The following is a 9,750-nucleotide window of genomic DNA, read 5'->3' on the forward strand; positions in this document are numbered from 1 at the left end:
TGTTTTCGCTAAACACTCACAAAATCTCAGGCCTCAGAGACTCACGAGTGTCCACAAAACAGGGGGGCCTTGTCGCCCTTCTGCACACAGCGCGCCACGGGCCTCGGGTTCAGCCACTGAGGCCTCCGGAGCATTGGCTCCAGAGGCCCTCGGCACAGGGCACGTGGGCCCAGACTGGACGGGCTGGCGGGGCCTCTGCAGGTCCGGGGGCTCCAAGAGTGGGGGCGACAAACTGGCCCGTGGCCGACGCACAGGAGGGCCTGCGGGAGAGTGCCGGTCAGATATCCCCACAGACGCGTGAAAACCAGCCACATCCCAGCTGCTCCCCACACCCCCTGCTCCTGCCCCCAGACCTGGGCTGGCGCGGGATGAGGTGAACTGTGGTTTGGCCCCTACGGCCCCCTCTGAACACAAGCTATCTGATGCGCAGGGCACCGAACCTGTCTCGTCCACCGTTGGTGCCTCTCCTTTTTCTGCACGGGGCTCACCGTGCGTTATCGGCGGACACTGTGCTGTGACCAGCAGCACCTGAGTTTACCTTGGTCTCTGAGCATGTAATTGTCTCTGGCTAAAGAAAGGTAGATTGACATAGCGATTATATGCAGAGCGAACACCCAGGTTAGGAAGTAACCCAAGCAAACCTGTGAGCACCGTCCCAGCCACTGGGAGCTAGGACAGGCCGCCGCCCAGGGCCGGCCCCCTCGGGGCTCTGGGTCAGTTTGGTTGTGGCCCGGATTCAGGGGCCTGTGGGTGAGAGCCCTGTGTGGTCGCCATCACGGCTGTGGCCGTTCCCAGGACAACTAATGGAAGACAGGACCTGTGTGGCCTGAAGGATTTCATATTCAAGGCCAAACCAGCAGGCAGCTTGTGACAGGATCACATGAGGAGAATGATTCCAGCCCACCTGCACACACACACACAGCCACACCCAGTCACACACACCTGCCCTTGGGATGGGGACGGGCCGCTTCCTTGGCTTGGGGTCAGAAGTACTAGAGTGACCTGTGGCTGCTGACAGGTGGCTGGGACAAGGAAATCAACAGGAAGAGTCTTCTGATTTTTCAGGAACGTGGCCACAGTTGGGAGTCCCCAGACGGGAGGGTCGGGTTCTGGGGTCTCCTGAAAACACTTCCTGCCCAGGCATGTCCCTCGAACAAGGCCCAGCCTTTCTTTGCCCCTAACAGGAGCGTGAACTTGGGCCCCTCGCAGCCGTACAAAAGCAGACGTCCTCAGAGTGACGTCCTCAGAGCCCCGTCCGCGGGTCCCTGGGTAGAAGCAGCTTCTGCCTGGTGCCGTTGCCTGGGACGCTGGTGCGAACAGTTGGTAACAGTGTTTCATTAGGTAACACACACCGCACCCCACAGAACGTTTCAGACTTCTACCCGGTGCGCCTCTAACAAGACGGAGATGTGGCGTGCGTGGTGCCAGCCTTGATGGGCAGGCGAGAACACAGGCCCGGGGGGGGGGGGGGGGAGGGACGGTCCCCAGCTGGGAGTGGCAGGGCTGGAGGACCAACCGCAGGTAACCTCCATCCCACTGTGGCCTGGCTTCCGAAAAAACAAATCCCCCACCGCTGGGAAGATTCACCTTCTGGTTCTGCTCGCTGCAATGGATTCAGAGGCAGTACGACCTTTTAAAAAATATTGGCTATAGTGGAAAAAGTGATGAACTTCATTTGAATTGCACTTTTTGTCTTCAGGTTCTCTTTCGCGCTGACTCCGGAAGGATGAACAAATCAGTAACTTCTCTGACGGTTGATTTCTCTGCCTTTGAAATGATGGGGGAGCCGTTGGCCACCCACCGACGTGGCTGGGATTAAGGAACCGGCACTTCTCAAGTGCTCTGAAAGACGGGGTTTCCTAGCGATGCTCCAGAAACGGAAATGCAAGGTTTATCCCGAATGCGTTGAAATGTGACTTTTACATTGAAATTGAGGTTTCACTAACACTTCTTGCCACATTGAATTCATCCTAGTTTGTGTTATTATTTATTTATGTTATTTTAAGTGCCTCAGCAGGAAACGGGCTCTCCAGTTTTACAGACTCCACCACTGCCCCCGTTCCCCTCCAGTGAAGACTGCACCCCCTCCCTCCTGCCCCCGCCCCACACACTGGACGTCACTGGCTGTGTCCTAGCTCCTCCAGGACATCGCATCGCCCATGTTGCTACCCGTAGGCAGCAGCGTGCTCTTCAGAGGCTGCTCAGGAAAAGCGTGGGGTGATGCAGCGGGCTCTGCTTCCATGAAGGCGCGTCCCTCCACCCACCGCCCCCCGACCCCCGACCCCCAGCCCTCAGGACACGCATTGCTGGCCCCGTGCCTCCTGCAGCTCAGCGACAGCCTCGGGAGGGACAGCACGCCGCCTCCCACTCAGGGACCCCAGGACGTGCCCGCGGCCCGGCAGGCAGACCGCGGAGGTCTTCCTGGGAACGGCTTGCCGCAGCAGTCCGCTCTCACTGGGGGCCAGGGAGGCTCTGTGGCTGGCAAACGTGACACTGTGTGCCGGTTCCCAGACGCCATGTTTAGATAAGAAGTGCGAACCTGCGCGTGGGACCGTCATGTGCAGAGCACCCGAATCAACACGTATTTCCCATGAGAGTGCTGTTGGCCGTCCCGGTCGACCCTGAAGTGACACAGGAGCATTTTTCGGAAGGAAGCTGAAATTCCCAGATTAGGATTTTCGTGAATGACAGACAGTAGGGACTGATTCACAGGAAGTACACTTTCTCTAAATTGGGTTACTGTTACTGAGTTTTTCGACCGTTCTCTTGATTTCCGAACGACAATGAATGAAGATACTGCTAAAAGTGTCCTAAGAAATCATTAAACACCAGACCTGCCTGTTAAACAAACACGCAAACTAAAATTTTCACTTCCCAAAAGCTTTTATTTATTTGTTTATTCTCTTAAATACAGGGAGTTTTAGCTCAAAGTCCTCCAGACAGGGTTCCTCCTCCCAGGGCATCTGCCTGGAGGTTCGGACGCTCCGGGGACAGACATGCCTTTGCTGTTTCGCTTCGTTGTGCAAAGTGAGCAGCGTTCCACCCGCAGCTGCCAGGACCGACAGCCATGCATCTGGCGCCCACTTCGCACACACACCCGGTGTTCGCACAGCGCTCCACGGCCTCCTCGACGTGGTCGGAAGATCAGCACAGAGCCAAACGCTGAGCTTCTGTCTCCCTTTCCAACCTCCGTTCTGTGCCCGACCAGCACTTGGTGCACGGTACGGCCGCGGCAACAGGTCTAGGGAAATAGCATCAGTACGTTTAACAACTTTTTTGAAAATCTCGCAGCACTTCACCGAAGTCACCAAAACACCTAGAGAAATTAAGACTTGAATGTGTAAATACAATAAATGATATTTCACACAAAATAAGTTATTCCAGGCATGTGGATGCTGAACCACTACAGTGGAAGAATAAGAGCCCAAATCTCTCTTATTTTCAAGAATTTGTGTATTGTCATGTGCTGTGTATATCTGTATTTTTAAATCACAAACTTTCAGGTTTAAACGAAAATACTGATACAGCCTAGAGAATTTTTTTAATGGTTCCTTTGACTATTACTTCTTGGCAATCTTTAAATGCATCTAATAAATGTCTCACAGTTTTAAATTGTGACTCCCGATCTTATTTCCTGCTTTGGTTCTTCTTGTCGTTAAAAGAACTTCAAGTAACCATGACACGTCCCTCATACCAGAAACGCTGAGGGAAAACCCACGTAGAACCGGGCCAGGTGCGAAGTTTTCCATCGTGCGTGGCCCGTTTCACTGTGTTGTCTGCCTCTGTGCGAACCAGCTGTGAACACCTGACACAAAGTGCGGTTTCCATTCAACTGCTAGTTCAGCCCATAAAATATGCCGATGTGATCGCAATGACTAAGTTGCCAGCATTACGAAGGGCAAGGTAAAATTCTTTTGATGTATCTAGGAACTCAGGAAAATATTATTTTACCACTTCCTTTCCTAGATAAATAATTATGACCTCTTGGTATGCTTATTTAGTATTGGCATTTCAGTGAATATTGATCCCCCAAAAGATACTGTGGATATATTTAAACACTCATCTCCATAAGAGCTTTACCACACTACAGAATATTTTAAATCCCTTCAAGTCCTCGAGATCTGTCGTTCTCAGAGGACATCGCAAATTCATTCATTTTTCCTGTAGCTGCAGTGACAGAAGCCACTTTCGTGTGAAACAAGGACTCGGTATTTCTACGTGAGTCCTTCCTCTTTGAAGTCAGGATGGAATCACATTGCTGTTTCATAGGCCACATACCTCCCGGTTGAAATGACCAGCAATTGATTATGAGTCAGCGCCTGTAAAAGATTAGGGATTGGAGGAACCATTTTCTGCCCAAATGCGTCTCTTCCCTTCTCACTTACCTGATGGCCCTGTGTCACTCACTGTCAGTAAAGTTTTTCACCGCCATTGGCCTGTGGACCTTAACAAGGTGAAGTAAGACAGCAGGTAGAGAGCGTAGGACCTGAACGAATTTGGGGCCTGGAGTCGTGGTCCTGCTGCTCCGTTTACTGCAGCATAAAAATAAGGTCGCAGACGCCGGTGGTGTGAAAGGCCCACCTCCCTCTCACAGGACAGCGACTGGAGTCAAACAGGCGGTGGCACCTGAGTGGGTCCCGCTCGCTGTGTCTTCACTGCATTAAACACCCGTGGGTGAGGACGTCTGTTCTGAGAGCCATCGTAGAGGTGTCCCCCAAACCCTGACCTGTTTGCCGGGACAAGACCCGGCCGAGGTCCCAGGTTCCGTGAAATGCACTGAAGCGCGTGCCCACCCGCTATGCACACGCACTCCATCCTCACAGTTCACGGCTGGTGGGTACACGTGAGGAAAAGCCAGCTTAGACCATTCCAGCAACAGCCAGGGCGGCATGGCCCGACCCCATCGTGGGGTGAGGGGCCCTCTTCAGGCCAGCGGGGGCTGTGAGTCGCAGTTTGGGAACCGAGTGGGATTCACTCAATTCAGGCTTCCTGGCTCTGCTCTGGACTCTGTGTTGCTTTCAGAGATACAACTCAGCTCCTCAGTGTGCCATTGAAATAAGTCCGCACTTCCCCATCTTCAATAATCCCGAAATTAAAAGGTGAACTTAAAACTCCTGCTCTGATATATTCAGTGTGACACGTCCTCTTCTTTCTTTTCTTTTCTTCTCGGGAGGCGGTGTGTGGGAGACATGGCTCTGCAGCTGGTCCAGGGTCCCATCCAGGGCCCCATCCGGAGTCAGGAGCTACCAACAGGCTCTCTTCCAAACCACAGTGAAAGTGGACTCAAACTTATCTTAATGCATTTCCATTCTATCCTAATAAGGAAATAGAAACGCACGCATGTCCACTGGAGCCCGCTCTCCCTGCTCTGCGGATGGAATGTCTACACTGGAAAGTTCTCTCAGCTCCCAGGAAGGTCCGTTGACTTGGGGGCCATCAATCCCTCCTCGGAGACGGAATTGTTTTACTGCGTGAGGTTACGGCTAAGACATCCGAGGGCCCTGGAACGGTGAGGCCAGAGACGGTGTTAAATTCCTTATTTTCCTAAATATTTTCTGAGTATAAAGATCTGGGCTTTCATCCCAGTCTCTGCAACAGGTTAAGATCTTTAAGAGTAAGTTTGGGTTGTCAGGGGCAATTGCTACGTACACTGGCAAACTATATTCCAAGGAACATTCTTTGTGATCTTAAAGGAACCCCCCAAAATAGTGTTCTAGGGCAAATAAGTCTGGAAGAGCCTCACACCCTGTTCCTTTCTTAGAGACTCACAAAGCAAAGGAAGCATGTGAAGTTCCTGAGAAGTCCTGACTTAAAGAAATCTGTTCACTTTCATTTAACTCAATATTTCCCTAAATAATTTGTCAGAGAATATGTTTTCCAGGGAATGCTTTATGATATCAAAGACTTTTGTGTTCCTTAGAAAGTAGTCGGGGAATTGTTTTTTGCATGTAGCCGAGAGGGGGCTGTAATAAGAAAAAGCCACGAAGGCAAACTCGAGACGTGGGAAGTGTTTACGTGACCCGCCCTCAACTCATCCAACGTGAGAGAGTAACTCCCTGTCACTGCGGGGCCTGGCTGCCCAGCAGCTTGACAAGCACAGCGATTGCTCAAGGAAAGTGCTAAGGACGACCACAGTACAATGTGACACGGGACGCGGGTACCACTGCCGTCCACAAAAAACGCAGAGCAGGCCCCGGCCGGTGCGGCTCGCTGGGGCGGAGTGCCATCCCGGAGACCCTTCCCAGGGTCATGGGTTCAATCCCGGGTGGGCGAGCGTAGAAGAAGGCAACCAATCGGTGTTTCTCTCTCTCTCTCTCTCTCTCTTTCCTCTCTCTCCCCCCTCCCTTCCTTTCTGTCTAAAAGCAATGGAAAGATGTCCTCAGGTGAGGATAAAACAAACAAACCAATAAAAACAAGTACAGGTCACAGGCACAAAGCAATGTTGATAAAGACAATATTAAAATTGGAGAGAAATTTACATGGTCATTTCTCCTCCTTGTTATTCTTTGTTATTCATTTGAATGACAGGTAATGGCTTTTGTTCTAGGTCAAAAATGGTCAAATATTGGCAAAATAATATTGTTCAACCTAACAGAGTCTAATACAATTTTTATTATTATCAGTGTTTACAGCAAAGAAAAATCAGAATGCAGCTGTGATTGTTCTTCATCACTCAGCGAGCAATCGGCCCAGTTGCATCAAGCTGGAGATCTGATCAAAATTCTAAGCTTTTTCTGCTACATCATATATTTTCATAATTTGTTTACTTTTTGTTTTAGCTACAAATATTTCTTATTTGGGATTCTGATTTTCTTGCCATAGTTTTGTATTTTAAACAAACAAACAAACAAAATAAAATAAAATAAAATAAACAAAAAAATAACTTACATATTTTCTTTGAGGTAAACTAATTTTTTCACACATTAGGACTTTAAAATGTATTAATTTACACTTATATTCAGATCAGTCACATTTTCATTGCTATTTCTGAATGCCATTTATAAAAGTCCATTTGCAATGATATTTCTAATTCAGTTTTTGAATTACTGCATTGAAGAGATTTCTATACTGCCAAGTGCAGCATTTTAACTCGAGTAACCTAAGACAAATATTTGGGGGGGGGGAACCTGCGGGCAATATATCAGATTGTACAAAAGTCGAAAGTTACTCTTTTTCTTTTGTCAAGAGTCTAGGTCGAAAAGCTGCATTCAGAGCAAGATTTGACTGCTTCCACTCCAGCTGTGTTATTTGGGTAAAACCGAAAAGCCTGGTGCCTCTCTGGGGCCAGTTCTGTCACGTGCCGGTTCCTGTGACTAATCCACCTGGAGCGCATTCTTCCCAGTTCAGTCCCTAATCTCCCTGTAGCAAAGCTGTGGGCCTGCAGAGCGGTGAATGGAAACCTGGAGGTCGGCCACGACCCGTATCCCAGGTCAAGTCCATGTGAGGCGGGTGCAGCCGGCTGCCGTAAAATCTCTCCTCCGACCATTGTTTCTATCAACGTGGCAAAAGGAATGAAAAGCCGGCCACACCAGCCCACACAGCTCAGACACCTTGGCATCGGTCAGCTGAGGCGTGAGGATGGGTTACGGTGACTGCTCCTCACTCTCTGTCTGAACCAGCAGTTCAAGTCCAATTGAGAGATGGTCTCTTGTTCCTCGTCTGCAAAACTTCCCATTCACCTTTACCCAAAATTTCATCATGAATTACGAGAATGCGATGAGATGAATTTAACCACCTCATGGGGATCAGGTGGGAGTCCTGCAGAGTCACACACATTCGGGTGCACCCCCAGCTTCCGAAGGCTCGGCGGGGACTCGCATGTCGGTATCGGGTCTTACCGCTTATTTTCTCCTCAGCTCCACCTGACCTTCAACACCTCTTAAACCACACTTTCACCCAAATCGCCCCAAATATATTAATAACTGTATATAATGAAACCAGGTTTGTCATCAGAATTTGATAGCAGACGTGTTCCCTGACAGTCTCACCCGACTCTGTGGAAGAGGTTCCCGTCAGACGTTGGAGGAGCCAGGTGAGCGAGGCGGGCAGGTGAAGACGGTGAGGGGGGGCTCGTCCCACCACGGGGCAGGTGCCTCTCGGCTCCCGCTGAGTGGCCGCAAGCAGAAATGCAAATCCAATCTTGCCTGATCTTGAAGTTTTTCACAAGAAGTTGGAAATGTTCATTTCTACCTGGAATATCCCAGTGAGCAAGTGGTGACAATTATTTGACAACATACTCCAACCAAGAGTCCGTTCGCCCACTTCCAACCTTTGGGCTCCAAAGGTTTGCCTCGTCCTTCGTGTGGAGCTCCCCTCCCCTTTCAGTCCAGCCGAAGGCCAACCGTTCCCACGCACCCAAACTGGAGCACATTCAAACACCACCTTTCACCCCAGCCAATAGGCTTCCAGGATTTGAGGCGGCTTAGAGCGTTCTCAAGGGCCAAAGGTGTTCATTAAGCACATCTGTTAGTTTGGCCTTATTTTTATGAACTTCAGGTTCCCTTGGTTTGGAAGAGTAGGATTTAACTGGGAATTTTTTAGCCTCCTTACCCCACTTTCAAAGGTTTTTGTGTTTTGTGCAGCAGTCCTGGGAATCAGAGAATGCCAGGGGGCAGGAGGGGAGATAGCAACCCCTGCCCCACGCCCTCACCCACTCTGATGATGTTCCCCAAAACCTGGGGACTCCCGCATCCCACTCTCTCAGAGGTGGACCTGAGAATTCAGCTGTTCTCTGGACCCGTTTGGGCATCCTCACGCAGGTCTGCTTCAACATGCCCTAAACTCAGCGTCTTTTCCTGAACATTATTGGGCTCTCACTTCAGTACTCCCCTGGGGGCTGTTCCCACCAAGCATCCTAAGCCCCGCCCTCTTCCTTCCTCAGGCTTCACATTCAATCGGATGCCAAATCCTGTTAAAAACAACTTTTTGAGTCCCTCCCTCATCTGCTGTCATTTGTTCGTTCACGCAGGATTTGGCTGCTGTAGGCCAGGCCTGGCCCTCAGCTCTGGGGATGCTGATGCAAACCGATAGGCCACAGGGACGCTGGGAGTCCCACCTTCACATCCGCCTTCTCACTGGGTCCTTTACCTCCTGTGGGGGGGCACTGACGTCCTCACCGTCTGGGTGGTCTCTCTCCACCTTCTTCCCCACTCCTCCTGCCCCCAGAATGAGTTCTATTGTGTAAAACTGAAATACTAGGTCACTTTCTTCCTTAAAACCTTTTGGTGAGGCCACTTAACCTCCAGTGCAGCCCAAATGCCTTAGGAGGGCACACGGAAGGCACGCCTGATTCACCCAGCCCGTACCTGCCAGGCCTGCACACCCACGGTGCCGTGAACTCTCTCACCCTCAGCTGTCTGCGCGTGTAATTCCCACTGCTTGTGATGCAATGCCAGCCTCCTACTTCTGCTTAACCCCACTCGTCTTTCAAAACCCAGTAAAAAAGAATTTCCTTGTCAGGAATCTCTTCTCTGGGTCCACCCCACGCCTGGGGCTCCTTCCGCATGGGTCCTGTGCTCCGGCTGGTTCCCGGAACACCCGGTGCATACCTGTCTGGTAACATCAGGGCACTTATCAGACTAGTAAGTGAGCGCACTGTCTCCTGCACTCCCCGGGACTTCCTTGGGGGCAGGGACTGGTCCGGTCGACTCTGCGCCTCCAGGGCCACCCGCCCGTCTCGCACACACAGCCCCTCCGTGCACAAGGGCAGGGCTTGGAATTGCCACACTCAACATGAAAGAACGTTCTTAT

Source organism: Desmodus rotundus, chromosome 1 (assembly GCF_022682495.2).
Source record: "Desmodus rotundus isolate HL8 chromosome 1, HLdesRot8A.1, whole genome shotgun sequence".
Classification (NCBI taxonomy): Eukaryota; Metazoa; Chordata; class Mammalia; order Chiroptera; family Phyllostomidae; genus Desmodus; species Desmodus rotundus.